The sequence below is a fragment of the Labrus mixtus genome, chromosome 9 (assembly GCF_963584025.1).
Source record: "Labrus mixtus chromosome 9, fLabMix1.1, whole genome shotgun sequence".
Classification (NCBI taxonomy): domain Eukaryota; kingdom Metazoa; phylum Chordata; class Actinopteri; order Labriformes; family Labridae; genus Labrus; species Labrus mixtus.
Window position 1 is genome coordinate 9,040,595 of NC_083620.1, and position 15,724 is coordinate 9,056,318.

Below are 15,724 nucleotides of genomic sequence, written 5' to 3' on the forward strand. Positions count from 1 at the left end.
GATGCTTTTGAAAAATGGGGAGAGGTTAGAACACAGAAAGGTTTACAGACTGATGCAGAGAGAGAGGGGGCGGGGGGAGACAGCTCTCTACAATGTTTTGAATTTAGACTTCAGTACCCATTTTAAACACTAGGTGTCAGAACTACATATTACTCCTTTAAGAATAAACAATGCCCCTAAAAAAAGTAAAGTGTAGGATTAATATATTTACCTGGGTCAGTTTCTCGTATTTTTAAGCTTCATCTATCATCTTTTCTTTGACTGCTGTCCAACATTATCTCGCTGTCGTCTATCATTTTTGCCAATTAACCTCCGTTCATTTTACCCTCATTCACATCGTAAGCTCCATGGCGGCTCCTCTGCCTCTAATCTACTTTCTCTGCCCACCATGTAGAGGCAGACGACTTTCCACCAGCGAGTCTGGTCCTGCCTGTTAATAGACAGCTTTCTTTGCCACAGTTGCAGAGACAAGTGCTCATGATGGATCAATTGTGGGTCACTAAATAATTTAACGAATAGCATGGACTAGACCAACGTCTTTATGTTAAGTGTTCTGCACTATATGAATGACTGAGAGTTCTCAGCACACAGGCGACACCAGGTTGGTCTTCATTAGTGCAGTGGGTTTAATGTTTGGACATAGCTGAGGGGTTAGTATGAAAGGTGGGAGTGTGAGCTACTTTAGCATTGATTCCCATATGAGCTTATACACACACTGATGTGATCATAAGATAGGCTGCAGATATACCACAGGCTGAGCTGCATTAAGCCAGACAAATATCCACACACACTTTGGCAGAGGACATTCAACTATACTTGGAAAAGTCTGATACTGTTCTTGTTATCATGAAAGCTGAAGTACTCGTTGTATGCAACACAGGCTATAAGTGGGGATAACAAGGAGGCTGAATTCACAATACCTGCCCGTGACCTTATAGGGAAATCCCACTTGTATGGCTGCCACATTACACATTGAGCAATCATATAGAGGTGGGAAGACCTGTATGACGCAGTGAGGTAGTGTTAGCTTGAGCTCCTGAAATGGTGCATCACACCTCACTCGGTGACTCACTTCCCTGACTTCTGGGAGAGAACCTGATGTTGTCGAGAGAAACTGTCGAGGGGAGGTTTCATTTCAGGCACGATGAAGCAGTTTAAATGGGTTTACATACCCAGTCAATCAGGGTAAATTAAATTAAATACTGCTGCATGAAGGAGGTCTACAGAAGTCCACACGTCACCTCCAGCTTAACCAGTTTAATAAGAAGTCCACTGGAAAAGAAGAGTTTTCCTTTCACCTGAAAGGTCAAAGTCAGAGCTCAATGATATTTAACAACGTGCTGCTGGCTTTGTGTATTGCTGACATCATCAAATATTTGGGGATCTGGACACAAACATCAGTTATATCCTGGCATGTCTGTCACTGTTTTTGGACCGTTTTAAAGTCAGTGCCTCAGGTCTGGGTTTCAAAATCCATAAATACATCAGACCCCCTGCATGTTTTTTTTCCCCACAGGAGATAAATCATAATGTCATTTGGTGAGTGTTGCACAAAAAACAAACTAAGTGATCTCCCCTCTGTAAGAGTGACTTCTAATCATTTAAACGCTAAAATTGCCAACCATTTAAACGTTAATGTGTTGTTTTTTTTTTTTTTTTAAACGTGGTAACATGAGCATGTCAATGCACAATGTGCAAAGCAACAGCAGTGCATTTACAAGAGGGATGTACGGACAGTGGACCTTATCGCTCCCTCCCCCAATCTCTCTGCTGATGTGATTTTGCACTCTTGCTGTGTCTTATCTCTCTGCAGTAGTCGAGAGGGAAGTTTTTTTTTTTAAACGCGTGTTAACGTTTAAACGTTTTTGGCCCAACGTGTAAAGGTTTAGCAATTTGATCAGTTTGGCACACCACTATTCTCTACCTTCTTCAGAGGTAGTGTTAAGGGCTAACACACAACCCCACGCCAAGGCCAGTGAGCCCGTAACCCAAATGCCTCTCCTTACGTGCGGCACAAACGTGAATGTGCATCCTGCCCCACCTGAATGTGTGTGCAACTGTCCTGTCCGCTTGAGGGGCGCGTGTAGGCGACCCACCCCAAAGATCCTGGCACGTGCCGCGACGAGCTCACTCGAACAGCCCGATCCACAAAGCCACCTGGGGTACGATCTCCCCCGCCAGCCCTCTCTCCTACATCAGTCCAGTTCACGTGCAAAAAGCACCCACGGAGTGCCGAAACAAAAACAAACATCACTTCAGACCCAGTCTCTCAGATGTCTGCGTCCTCGTGGCGTTTCTTCGACTCGAAACCAACCTCCCCCGGCTCTTCTGCAGGTGCTGCTAATGAAGATTACAGAGACAGGGCCACCACACCCCCCTCAGGTGTGTCATCAGTACTGACCCTGCTTCTCCTCCTACTAACCACGCCTACCGCTAAAGACCCTGAAGTGTATCCTCATAACAGGTAGTAACAGAGACGATATAGAGAAGAGACGGGATCAGCGGAGCCAGCAGGGGAGCGCAGCGCTGTGTGTGTGCATGTCTGACTGTGTGTGTGTATGTGGAGCTCCTGCCGTGCCGTGTTTCAACAACGCTGATACACAATGTGAATTTACAGACTGGGACACCTACATTCACCATCATGGAATCAATATTAATGTACAAAGACGTGATGACAGCTGGAAAAGCTGTGTGAAAAGGGCTAAAGAAACTATTTCTATCCCAGAGTCTGAAGAAATTAGTTATGAGGTCCAGATTCTGTTGTGTTCTCAAACATACACAAATATATGCATCATCTGCACGTGGTTGGTATTGTATTGTATAAAAGGAGTTAAATGTAGCAAACAGGTTAGTGACATAGTCCAATACGTAAGACAAAACCTGAATAGAATCCCTAAAGCTGTGCTACATACCATCCGTTTGGGATGGGACATGTTGAAATATTAAGCAGCCGCGGTAGATCCATTTCCCTGTGCCTACAGGTAAACCTAAACGAGTCGGCTCAGGTGTCCACAGCTGGTTTGTAGAATATGAGGTCGATCATCATATCATCAATAACGATCAGACACCTCTCATCACGAGTGGGACATTTTCCAAAAGGCTCATCACACTCTAATTGTATTCAGTATTTGCTGAATAAGCAAAAAAGTCATTCTTCCACCACAACACAATGCTCTGATCAGCGTCAGGCTTTACATACAGACAGTTAAGCAAAGAGCATAACGAATGCAATGTGTAATGAAAGTAGACGAGCTCACCTTTTAATCCATCTGTGTGCAGGGGTCTGGAGAAAAGTGTATCTCCACACGGTCAACAAGGCAAAGGTCCCACAATCGAGCTTGTGATACTTCCTGTTGAGGAAAAGATGGAAAGGTGTGATTAGGGGGAAACTTAGAAGGTGTTTGCTAATTGGTGATGCTGTAATGAAGGAGTTTGTTCTAAAAAAAAAAAAAAAAAAAGCTAGCAGTGCATCTTAATCTTAAACCCTGACTACACAGACCGAGTTCCCCCAACCTTCAGCGAGGTGATCAGGCACTACTACCACCCGACGTCACTGACGCCCATCCACCACCATCAGACTGTATCGTCACCACAACCACCACCGTCCTCTCTCATACACGGCCTGCTCTGACCTCCACATCCACACAAGGAAGTGTGAACAACCGGAACGTGGGGAATACAAAGGAGAAATCCTTCATGCATCTTACCCCATCTCCTTCTATCCCATTTTTCTTAACAATGAGTTCGGTCTTTAACCTGCTCTTTTGTAAAGTGTCTCAAGATAACACTCGTTATGAATAGGCACTATGCAAATAAAGATTGATTGTCCAGTAAACGGCCCAATCAGAGGCAGTGTTTGCCTCTCAGTGTTCCCCTGAGCAAACTTTACTCTACACTCTACATAAAAGCAACAGCTCATTTTAATATTCATGCAGCAGTAAAATGTTTAATTTCACGATCACAACTCTTCTATCGTTAAAGAGAGAGAAGGGGGGGTTATGAGAAACTATAAACAAGGGGACAAATCTCTCCCTCGTTATGTTATAGATCCACACTGACCATCCTCTGTACTAAAATACAAACACTGAAAATGGAAATGAAGAGAACGCCAGGCCAGAGATTTCAAAACAAAACATCATAAATCATTAAAAAAAATATGTTATCATTTTCTAGAACTATGACTAAAAATGATAATCAAAGCAGCTCAGAGAGACGTGTGACAGACAGGCGGCGGTGCCAAATTTTCTCCCCGTGGTCAGACATGTCTAACTCAAAGCCTGATGGTCGCCACCTCAAAACTGTCACTATGCATTGGCTTTTGTCTTCAAGTGCTGTTTGGAGAAACGTATACCACTTGAGTGTACAAGTATCAATCAGTGCATTTATATGTCACATGCAATTATTCTTAGCGTTTGATAGTAACCCAACTCCATCGCATGTAAATGAGAATAAATGTTTCTTTCCATAAAAAAATATTTTACATAGATCGCTTTCTCCCAGTGACCTGGTTTCCAATGTTCATGTAAATGTGATATGGGAGACGACATCATCAACCCACCCTTCACTCCTTTAAAAACACAATCATCACACAATTCAGCAAAGGGTGTTATCTTGTTAATTATGCATTCAAACGAGCAGCAGAGGGCATGTTTGGCAGCGAGGGGAGAAATGGACTGGTGCAGGACGGGTTTGGATAGCATCAAAGTTGTGAAATTAATTTGTTATCAATGAGGCCTTGAAGATTTTCACACCGATTAAATGAATCACACAACACAAAGGCCCAGCTCCCCCACCCCCTCCTCTAAAATCATCAGGGTCCTTTTAAAGAATCCAAATCATATTCCTTTTTACTCAGTGGGCTTTCACGAGTGCACAACGAAATGAACAGGGACGGGTACGAGTACACGGCAACAAACTACCGGTCCAACATCGTGTCTTTAAGCAACGTTGCAGTTAGTAAGATAGCAGCAGGGGGGCTTCTCTGCCAAATTATAAACCCAAGAGAAAAACAAGTAAGCACATGGAAGCACACACACAACTAAGTGATCCATGCTGGGATGGTGTGTGGTCTGAAGAGACAGCAGGGGGGCTTACATGGCTTATGCAGTAGCCTTCTCTCCAATGCCCCTCACTCGTCACCACCTGTTTCGTCCCACTCTGCCCACATACGGCTCCAGTAACAACCAATGAGCTCTTGTAGGGAGTCTATGTGGAAACAGGAGTCAAGGGGAGCTGAACGACGTAGGAACATTCGTAACAGATAACCTCTGAGGATGCTCCTTCCTATAGTGGTGAAGCTTCTTTTGTATCAAACAAGTCAAAGAGACAAAGAAGGTCCTTTAAACCCCTCTCTTTCTTTTCTTGAGTCCGCCTGTTTGTAAACGGAGAACGCTTCATAATAACATAAAGCCATGCATGTGCTGTATTACAACATTATGTAGCCTACAAGAGGTTACCGTGCTTAGGCCTGGTTTGTCCAGGAGCAGTGTGAGCGCAGGTCGTGCCGGCCATCAGGGGAATGGGGAAGGGGGGGCAATCGTGCTTAAGCAGGGTACGGATGCCAGATAGATAATTTCTCTGGCGGGAGTCTGCAGAAAGTCTAGGTGAACACATTAAGCTGTTTGTGTGCACACACACACGTCACCCCTGGGCATCATGGGGACATTTTCAGGAGTGCAGTGCATGTTTAAGATGTGCTTAAAATTGTTCCCGTTTTCTCCAAATTTGAGCAACAGTATTTGTTAGCATCTGACCTCCTGTTCATATAAACCTGACAATCAGTGCACAGTAAACAAGGTGTAACACCGCTTTAGTTCACACACTCTGGAGTGCAGTTTAACGTTTCCCACAAGAGGAGAGAGGAGGCTGGCTGAGCTGGAGGGGATCTCTCCCATCAGTGTCGGGAGGCAGCAGGACCCGGGTTACACAGAACTGCAGCTTTTAATGATTGGACATTTTTAATGATGGTTAGAGGGAAGAATGGCAAACCATTTATCAGTAGGAGGCCCATGGGAGACTGCAGCCCTGAGCCGTTTCTGCCTCATCTACTTTCTCTTCTGCCAATCACATTTGTTTCAGTTAAAAGACTTCCTCAAGTGGCCAATCATTACGGTCATCTTGGGTCTACACTGACACTGCAGTTATGAGAGACTATTGAACGGAACTATAAAAATGCTAGCAGAGGGCTAGAAGCCTTTTATTTACTTTAGAGTTTGAAGTTACAGGAGGAGTGCAAATTAAGATGCAATTCTGTTCATTTGTCATTTAGGATATCTCTCAATATGTGTAATGTTTGTCTGAATCTGCAGGGTACTTAGGAGTGTCCCAAGTTCTTGCAAGGCTAATTAGATAAAATGCTTTTCAATTAATCAAATAACACTCTAACGGCTTCCTTAATGAAAAGTCAACATTTAGATTTCACAACTCGATTTTTGGGGGAAGATCAAATAGAAATGACAACACACACGAGCCCCTTTGAGAAGAGAGCCTCATACTGGTTCTTCAATTTCCCATCAACACACAGAAATTATCTTCCCATCAAAGTTACTCCATCATCAGTGACAGAAATTAAATCTTAATACTCATATACTTAAATTACATGTTTTGGCATGTGTCTCCAAAGATTGGAAAACAATTGTTGGTATGTTCAAAGTCTGGTGTCCTTATGCAACTTGATTGGATTGGAAAATTATTGTCCCCGAGGGGCTATTTGGTTTCCAACGAAGGTTTGGTTTGGCCCTCCTAACAGAAGTGAACCTCCTCCCTGTCGTCAGAAGTCTAAACTCTGTATGCAGAGGGTGCTGAAGGTCCTTCAGGACGGCCTTTGCATTCTGGTTGGCTCTTATTTGAAAAACACAGCCGAGATCATTCAACGATGCAGAGGTTACCAAACACACAGATCGTCACAGAAGTTTAAATGGACTGTGCTGAGTAGTTTTAATGTCAACAAATCTCCAGTCTCTGATTTGCCAATCTCTGCAGAGGAAGCATGACAGACTCTTACTCACTCCTGTCCTCTCCACTCAAATCACCAACTCGCAGCACATTTTAAGACGAGTATATCTGGCTGAGCTCCACGATGACTTTGACTGGCTCTGCATGAGCACCATGGAACGGCTCTGATGGCATAGAGCTTAACTCGGAGGCATGTTAGCAGATCAAAAGTAACATGTTACTTTAGCAGCTGAATCAGCTTGGTGTGCGAGTGTGGAGCTTGTGGTCTTATCTTCCCCCTGAGAAAATAAATCATTAACTACATTCAAACATGCTTTGAATTAAATTAGGATAATTAATTGGCTGTTGTGCTCAAACACATGATTGAGCTGTAATTAAAAATGCAAACAACATGTAGAGAAAAAATAGAGGGGGGGGGGGGGGGGGGGGGGGGGGTAAGAGCGGGGCGTGAAACAGTCTGTTCCATTTTTGTGTTGCTTTGATCTAACCTCTTCCTTTCTCTGTGCCCCAAAAATATTCAGCCTCAAAGAAGTGTTCATTTCTCTCTAACCTCAGGAGAACTCACTTCAGTTCCCCTCGACGCTGCAGCTTAAATGAACTATTTTACGAATAATGATGTATTAAGAGTGCAAGGCAAACTTTTGACTAAGTGAATCCATTTGCTGCTTTTGTTCTCTTTGACTCTCTTTGCACATCTCAAACTGAATACATAACCTTAAACAACTCATGCAATAAAAAAAAAAGGAGGCACGGGGAGGATTACAGTAGTTCTTAGATCGAACCGACTGCTGTGAGTAAAGAAGCCGACATCTTTGCAGGGCGGCCCAGCCGGCAACAAAGCTGCTGATCGGTAGTGAAGCAATAGGATCCCAGTAGAGCAGATAGGAGAACTCAATTATTCATGACAGTGTAGTGCTGCTGAACAGTGGCTGCCTTCTTGTGGTGGCTGAAACTTGACGTTTAGATATGTGCATCAACATGTTCTAGTTGGGGTAAATGACAGAAAATTAAAAATCAAGAGGCATTCTGTTATTGTGTTGGACTTCACTGTAAACCACTGTCCTCCTGTGGAGTTCAGTAACTCCAGTGTTAGACAGCTGGTAGCATGAGACAGAGTTTGGGGTGTTAGTGTAAGGATGTCTGCTTTGAAACATTGAAGAGGAAAACTAACTTTGGCCAGTTGAGAGTGGGGAGTTCATCTTTGTATAAGAGAAGTCTAAAGCTTATGTTAATCTATGTAAAGACCCTCAGGTTCTCTGTGGATTGTAAATGAGAACTAAAAAAGAAAAAGAGGAGGAGGAGGTCTCTCTGCTCGACAGTGCAGCAGTGTGTGTGTGTGTATGCAGAATAAACTGAACAATTCATGAGTTTATAAAAAGCCAGCCCCTGCAAAGCTGCATGGACATATGCTGAGAAAAACTGTCTCAGTTAGAGTCACTCCTTCATACAAATGACTGAGCTGATTGTTGAGACATATTGCTCAGTGTTTCACACACCAAGACAATACCTGGACGCGCCACCCAGATATACTTATGTCCGCCTAAGTATCCGACCTGATTTTATTTAGTCACAGAAAATTGCCACAAGCACGTAAGAGAAACTGAGAAAGAGAAGACGCTGGACGTAAATTAACAACGTCCGGTCCTCACTTTAGTGCACGTACCAGTAAACTGTGAGCCCAGACTCCCGATGCAAATCCATGCCCACAGTTAAAAGAAACCATGAACACAGTTTGGGGCAAGGTGCCTTTTGTTGATGAGCTGATTGAGGTGCAATGCTCATGTCAAAACAGATGCTTTGTTTCAATGAAGGTCAAAGGTGAAGCAGCTCGATCAGGCTAGGTAGTCAGGTGGTCATGTTGAGACTCTAAAGTTTACGGCACCAGCAGCCATACTGTTACTTCTTTGTATTGACTCCCCCAGCTACAGCTATTCTTCACTCCACTGTTTAGCTCGTTGTCTCTTTACAACCATTAGACTCAAGTTTCTTCTGGAGGGCATCCATCAGGTTGTTTTCCCTTCCTACTTCGACACAAAGATACTGAGGTCACCCACCGTGGTGTCATCTCATGTTATACTGAGCAGATTAGTGACTACATGGGGATCATAGTTTCCATTCACAGGAGCAAGTAGCTGATTGTGGCACACAATGCAGAGCTGTGGATGCACCAGTATAGAAACATGTGGGTGGAAGCTTCTTCCAGGAGGAGAGCGTTACACCACATCCGTCTCTGATTGGAAAGATAAACAGCACTGCTGCTAGCTCTTGTGGAAACATCCCTCCTTCCCTCCTTCTCGCTCCGTCCATCTCACTGCCTCTCCAAAGTTTAGGACATTTTTCATCAGCTTGTAGAGATGGATGAAAATAACAGGCACAGTCTGTCTCCAGCACAAACGACACCAGCAAATGAGCAGGAACCTATTCTGTTAACATGCAAATCATTTCTGCAGAAGGAAAACTACGAGTGTGATTTGCATTAAACAAGGAAGCATAGCATATTACCGAAAACTTCAATTAAAAGCTCATCCCAATTTCAGGCCCACTCCCTTTAACTCGCCTGGTTTTGCTGCACATAGTGACAAATAAGACAGCTCTCAATTAGAGGCTCCGATGCATTCAGTGAAGAAATAGTGAATGGCTCAAACACGAGGAGAAAAAGCAGCAAGACACAAAAAAAAATAAAGATGAACTTCAACATCTGTCCAAGAAAGACAGAATAATGCTTGTTTGTGTGCAGGACTTGACGCAGGTTTGCATGCTGTTTCAAGCAAGATCCAATAAATGATTTATTTCTTTATTGCTATCCTAATTTGGTAAACAGTTCAATTATTTATTTTTGGTGTAAATCTACAATTTCATAGTCTTTCCCATTTTTGCTGTGCACGAGTTTTGTTGGAATATAATTAAAGGCCCGTCTCATCTTTATGCCTGTCCCAAATAAAGACAGGATCATTTCATAGACAGAAGTGACTAAAAGCCTGGGCTATCAATAGAAGTTATCCGATATTAAAACTCTTCTATCCTGTTTGGAAATGGGTCCCTTGTTCCATCTAATCGATACTGACGGTCTGAAGACAGTGGTAATGTCGTACAGAGACAAACTGGTGACATGATGTGCAGTTACAGCTTCAGACTCCTTCCAGAACAAACAAACAAATAGCTTAGCTTAAAGTGAAATGTTGCTACTTAGCATGTCTTTCATGCAGTTGTTCAATTAACCTCATACGGGCGGACTGATGGTAACATTTATTCGAATTTGTTGCTTTCTTTCCACTCACAGTTTTTAAAAAGATCAACTGTATGAGTTGAACTGCAGCTCTCAAACTCCAATTACTCCCAACAGTCACTCAGAATCATTTAAAGAGCCGTCAAGAGCAACTGAACATGAGTGGCAGCGATTACACAGAGCTATTTAATTCAGTGGCAGCCACTCGAGTGATTACATTCTATTACACCGTGCAAACAGGAGGGCACCGCTGGCCTTTTAAAGAGGACCTGCTGTCCCGTAAAGCCCAGGCGTGGCCCCGCTCAGCACCCGATTGCTCTTAATGGGATTTCACAACATTACCATTCTACTGAGTCAGCATCAGACATGCTGGCTACAGTGGCACTCTGCTGAAACTGCCTGACTGTACTCTGCTGTGTATGTGCGCGCATGTGTGTGTGTGTGTGTAGGAGGACGAGAGCGAGTGTGGGGCAGTGGGGAATAGGGTTGGACAGTTATCCCACATGCTTGGACTTTAGTAGAATCCCTCAAAGAACACACTACTGAAAGTAGATCCTCTTTAAACACAACCACAAAATGTAGGAAAAACAGATCCTAGGAGGAGGCAGCTAAAATCCATGAGCAAGGCAGCTCCTGTTGTAATACACATGAACAGCAAAGGGTCAGACAGCTTTCACACCTGCAGTAAAGTCCTAAAACACTCTTGATATTTCCAGGAGGAGCTGTATGTGTGAACGCAAACAGCCAAATGTTTCTCTCAGACTTTATCCAGAGTATCTCTTGCCAGCCCCCTCATATTTTTCCACAGCAAGAAAGCAGGATATAATCAGAAGAATTTACCTCGAGCGGGGGGGAGGCATAGAGTGTATGAACGAGACCGCTACGATCTCTGTGCTCTAATGAACCTGCTGCATTATGTTTCCTGTTCTCCAGTATGTTCTTCTCCACTCTTCAGTTCAGATTGTGATTCTGTTCAACTACATGTAGCATTGATGTAAAGACAAATATTCTCAATATAGCGTCGTAGAGGACTCTGCTGCTTCGTCCCCTACTTCTGCATCATTCCACTGCCCCCCTCCCGTCTGACAGCAACAGTCTCCAGCTGTGAAGTACATGTGTGAACAACCAAGTCAGGAGAATATCTGGAGCATTCCTCCTGAAAATATCTAGATAACTTGCCGGAGAAACTCCGGGTGAAGTCTGAGTGACTGTGTTCACAAATACAGCTCCTCCTGGAAATATCAGGAGCGTTTCAGAAGTTTTCTGCAGGTGTGAAAGTGTTGTGAATAATGAAACTCCTGCCTATATAACGCCAAGAAAGGAGAGCTCTGAATGCTGATTTTCATGATCAATGTCAAGGCGTCGTTATGTTGGCAGCAGGGGAGCATAGGAGACAAAAAGCTGTTGTTACCTGGGTGTCACCCTCAGCTGTCATTAGGGCTGATTTGCTACTTGACACTGGAGGGACCGCGGAGCAGCACAGGAGTCATTTCACACCTCGTGTCAACATACACTTACCAAATATCCTGACAATGATGTGAGCTATTAGTTTCCACCCACAGTACACGCTTCCCCCAGTCAGGCTGCTGCCGCTAACTTTTAGTTGGAGATGTTGAATGTCAATCTCTGAGGCAGTGAGCCATTTTCTACCTTGACTGAAAGTTGTGCATGCCTTCAGCGATGCAGCGACAGTGAAATGATTTCATCACTCATTGAAATTCAACCTATTGTGCAGCTGCTAGCTGTAACTATACGAGAACTTTAAACACACATATGATAGCCCCCTGCTGTCCTGCACTCACGCTGCTCCAGGAACAAACAGGACCTGAGCATGAAGTGTCCCCTGCTTGAGCAAACGATCTCGACTTTAGGGGCCAAGCATGCTATGGCACAGTATGGATTGCCTAGTGTGAGTGCGTCCTGAAACACTGAGGATCTGGTCCTGTTTATGCCACCCACTGGTGCTGTAACAGGGAGGTCAGCTGAAGTCACGGTGGTCACAGGGTCAAATCTCGGACGGTGAAAAATAGAGTGCAGGGGTCAACAGCTCCTCTATGACCTGGCTTTCAACCGTGCAGGGAAGCCAATTAAGATTCAAACCATTAGTCAAACCAAATACGGGGAGCAAAAAAAAAAAAAAAACGCTAACAGGTCAAAACGTTCTGGTTTTTGTTTATTGCACCGAATACAACCAACCAAAAAAACACAACAGTGAGCCAAGCGACCACATCAGCCCTCCATGTTCTCTATCTCGCCATCTGCTGTGGTCCTCCCACACAGATCTCTCATAACACTTGATCTGGACGGTAGCCTGCCAATACCCAGGAGGGCAAAGCAGATGGTGTGGTTACAGGCAAAACATTTAGCCTTTGAATAGCAGGCACACTGCTAATCAAATGGGCACTGAGTGAAGTCAAACAGTCCACTTTCTACTGTCGCTTTTAAGGCATCACGGTGGCTTGTTTGCTCACCTGAGTTCAGGTCGGCTTCAGGTTTTTCAAAGCAAAGAGTGTGGAGGGGAAAGCAGTTTGGAAAAATCCCGTAAAATGATGCCAAGGCAACAACGTGAGATTAATCTTTCCACTCCCATCGAGGGTAAATTGAAACTGTCATTTGATGTGTGCATGAGTGAGTCATTAATAGAGGTGTTCCTTTAAGGAGGCTAACTGGTTTGCAGCAGCAGGCGTGAGCAGAACTCCCTCTTACAAGAGAAGAAAGCAAATCCTGGTAGCCCAGCCTGTACCATGACATGCGTTCACTCCATGAAACGCATTCATAAATAGATTCTAGGACTTTCTTTGGGGCTGTTTAGTGCGTCACGAAACACTTAAATGTGTGAGAATGGTTAAATAAGTCAAATAAGCGACTTTTTCAGGTTATTAATTCGTGCAAAACATCTCAGAAGAAACCCCGTATGAGCCTTCTTTAACTCCTCCGAGCTGTGTTTGTTGTCAGGGAACAACAAATGACCACAGTGAGCAGACTTTGATGAACGCAGTCTGCAGTCCTCGCAGTGCGCGGAGGGAAATGATCGGTGCTGTTGTTCGGCGACCTCAGAAAACACAAGAGGAAAGTTTGAGACCCGAGTTTTTTTTTGGATTCCCGCAAAGCAAAGCGACACTGTAACACAGTCTCAGTGCCTTTACAGATGTTTTCGGCACCATTTTTTTTTAAAGCGATAGGTAAGAAGGGAAAGAAATAAACTTACCGTGCGTCCTCTCCAAGGCAAACAGTCTCTCCAACACGACGCCAACTTCTCTCTTTCCTCGGTGAAAACAACCCGAACAGCTCGAGACAATTGGTGACATTCAATAATTAAAGGAAAGTGTTAAAAGAAAAGCAAAAAAAAAACAGCCTCTACGAAGTCGACATTGTGTCCGTGTTGCGCGAGGTGAAATGGTTTGCACGCGACGGGCGGCTTTCTTTGTTCCTCCTGCCTGCAGCTCGTTCCGTTGAGATCTTCTCACCGTTCATGTGTCCCTGACTGCCGCTGATTGGCTGATGGCTCGGGATCAAGAAAAGGTGACCAGTATCAAGTTACACACTCTAAGAACACGGTTTCCGATCACGACGTCCATGAAGATACTATTTTGCGCAAACGCTGCCGTCATGCTGAGTGGTTTTTCATCCCATATGCAGGCATGACGTTGCCTTACGTAATAATCAGCAGCATCATAAAGTTTTTTTTCCTCATGTTTATTCCTGCTGAGATATATATTTCCCTCAAACTGGCGAAGATCCTGCTTTTATTTTGTTAATCAGTACTCTACTTCCCGGTGTGGTTGTACAGAAACCTGACTCAGGGTGGAGGCCTCATGCCTTACATTCTTTTATTCTGAGTATTATTAATCACGAGATGTCGCCTTTAAGTAGTTTTATTTCTCTGTCCAGGGGCGGATTCAGACTTTCTGACTGGGGTGGCTCAACTGGGGCATTGACTTATGTGTGTGGGGGGGGGGGGGGGGGATAAGAATTTATTCTCCCTTTGAGAGTCAGACTCTTGTGCTGCATTCATGTGGTGTCGGACAAAAACAAGTTTCCGAGTTGTAAAATGCACATGAACACCTGCACAAGTCAGAAAAACCACTCGGAAAAGAATGAGGTGCTCGACTTACCAACTTGACGTCAGAATCGTCATCACATGGGGGGCAAAATATGTTTTATTAATTTTAACATACTTTTTATTAATTCAGGTATTGCACATGAACTTTTTGCTCAACTATCACTTTTAACAGTTACATTTCACAGATCTTCTTCGTAGCACCAACGCTTGTTTTTGCTGTTGTTACAACATTCCGACTTTCCGAACTGAAATCATGTGAACACACTGAAGTCGGAAGAACGACTTCCCAAATCGGAAATGTTGACCCTTGAACTTTGTGTGGACTAGGTTGCTAATACACACTTTAATGGACATCTCAAACAATCATGCACGTAGCAGCCATGTTGGATATTTAGCTCGGGCTACTGAGTTTTTCAAGTTGGACTTCAGGGTGGCGTTCCTGATGACATATCCAACTGGCAACTCTCAATTTCAGCCTTCCGAGATCAAATGGAGCGCATCATAATTGTGTCGGTTGGGTATTTTGTTGTTTTTTTTGCTTTTACATGAATGTCAAAGCGCGTTGTAAACCTGTGTTTTTAAGGGTGCTTTAGAAATGAAGTTCAGCTGGGCTCGGCTTCAGCGACCCTGAATGGGAAACCCGTTATAGATAATGGATGGAATGGATTAAAATATATAAATACTTAAAGGCAAACCAAAATGATTTCCTCAATATGTGTACAAAATAGTATTTAAGGATTCGCTATGTGATATGGGAGAGGCTTAAATTCCTTGCCAACCATATTGTATGTTTGCTATAAACTGATTGAATGCTAACATTTTTGACGTCAAGCTTCAGGGATACCAGTTGCTGTAATTTCTTACCTGTGGTCGGAGCCAGGCTGTATCTCTTTGTCTCCTATGTCTTCATGCTTAGCTTAGCTGACACTCTCCTGGCTCAAGCTACAGACGTGAAACTTCATGGTCAAAGGATTCCTTTTTATCCGTCCGTCCAACTCGCTGTCACCACAGACAGTGAAATGTCTGTTACTCATAAAGTCAGAGAGTTGATCTTTGTGGAAACAGACACAGTTTCCACTAAACATGACTCAGGGTTGCATGCTGTGTGTGCATGAGTGAGTCTGTGTGCATGCATAACATGGATTTGTTGTTGTGTAAGAGCCAGATTTGTGCAGATCTTCTGTCTGTGAACGAGGCTGTGAGTGTGTGAGCTTCAGGATGTGTGTGTGTGTGTGTGTGTGTGCATGTTTGTTCCCCTGCTTTTTTTGTGTGTGCAAACTTCACAGAAAGCTGCCTGGGCTGTTCTCACCAAGTTTCCAACAGACACTCTTCATCAGATGTTTTCATTCTCTGCCTTTCATTACGACGTCTGCCTCACTTCCCACTACATCAACCCTTCCATTTTCAACCCCTCTATTTCCCCCCGGCTGTCTGTCCCAACCAATCCTCACGTGTCACTTCTTCATCCTGCGCATGGGCCT

The 15,724-nt window shown here is 43.9% G+C and overlaps 2 protein-coding genes across 3 annotated transcripts in view; one reads left to right on the plus strand and one right to left on the minus strand.

Annotated features, from left to right (window-relative positions):
* LOC132979826 (SPRY domain-containing SOCS box protein 4-like) overlaps positions 1–13,762 on the minus strand; it is a 42,211-nt gene extending 28,449 nt beyond the window's left edge. The window contains exons 1-2 of one of the 2 annotated variants that reach the window (XM_061045667.1): positions 13,389–13,762; positions 3,258–3,350 (exon numbers count right to left, since the gene is read on the minus strand). The gene's annotated coding sequence lies outside the window, so the exon portion shown is untranslated. Of the gene's footprint in view, positions 1–2,041; positions 2,266–3,257; positions 3,351–13,388 lie in introns of those variants that run through there. The other variant, XM_061045669.1, reaches the window with a different exon arrangement.
* Positions 1–15,724, plus strand: part of sgpp2 (sphingosine-1-phosphate phosphatase 2) — a 494,627-nt gene that overhangs the window by 70,749 nt on the left and 408,154 nt on the right. The window lies entirely within an intron of this gene.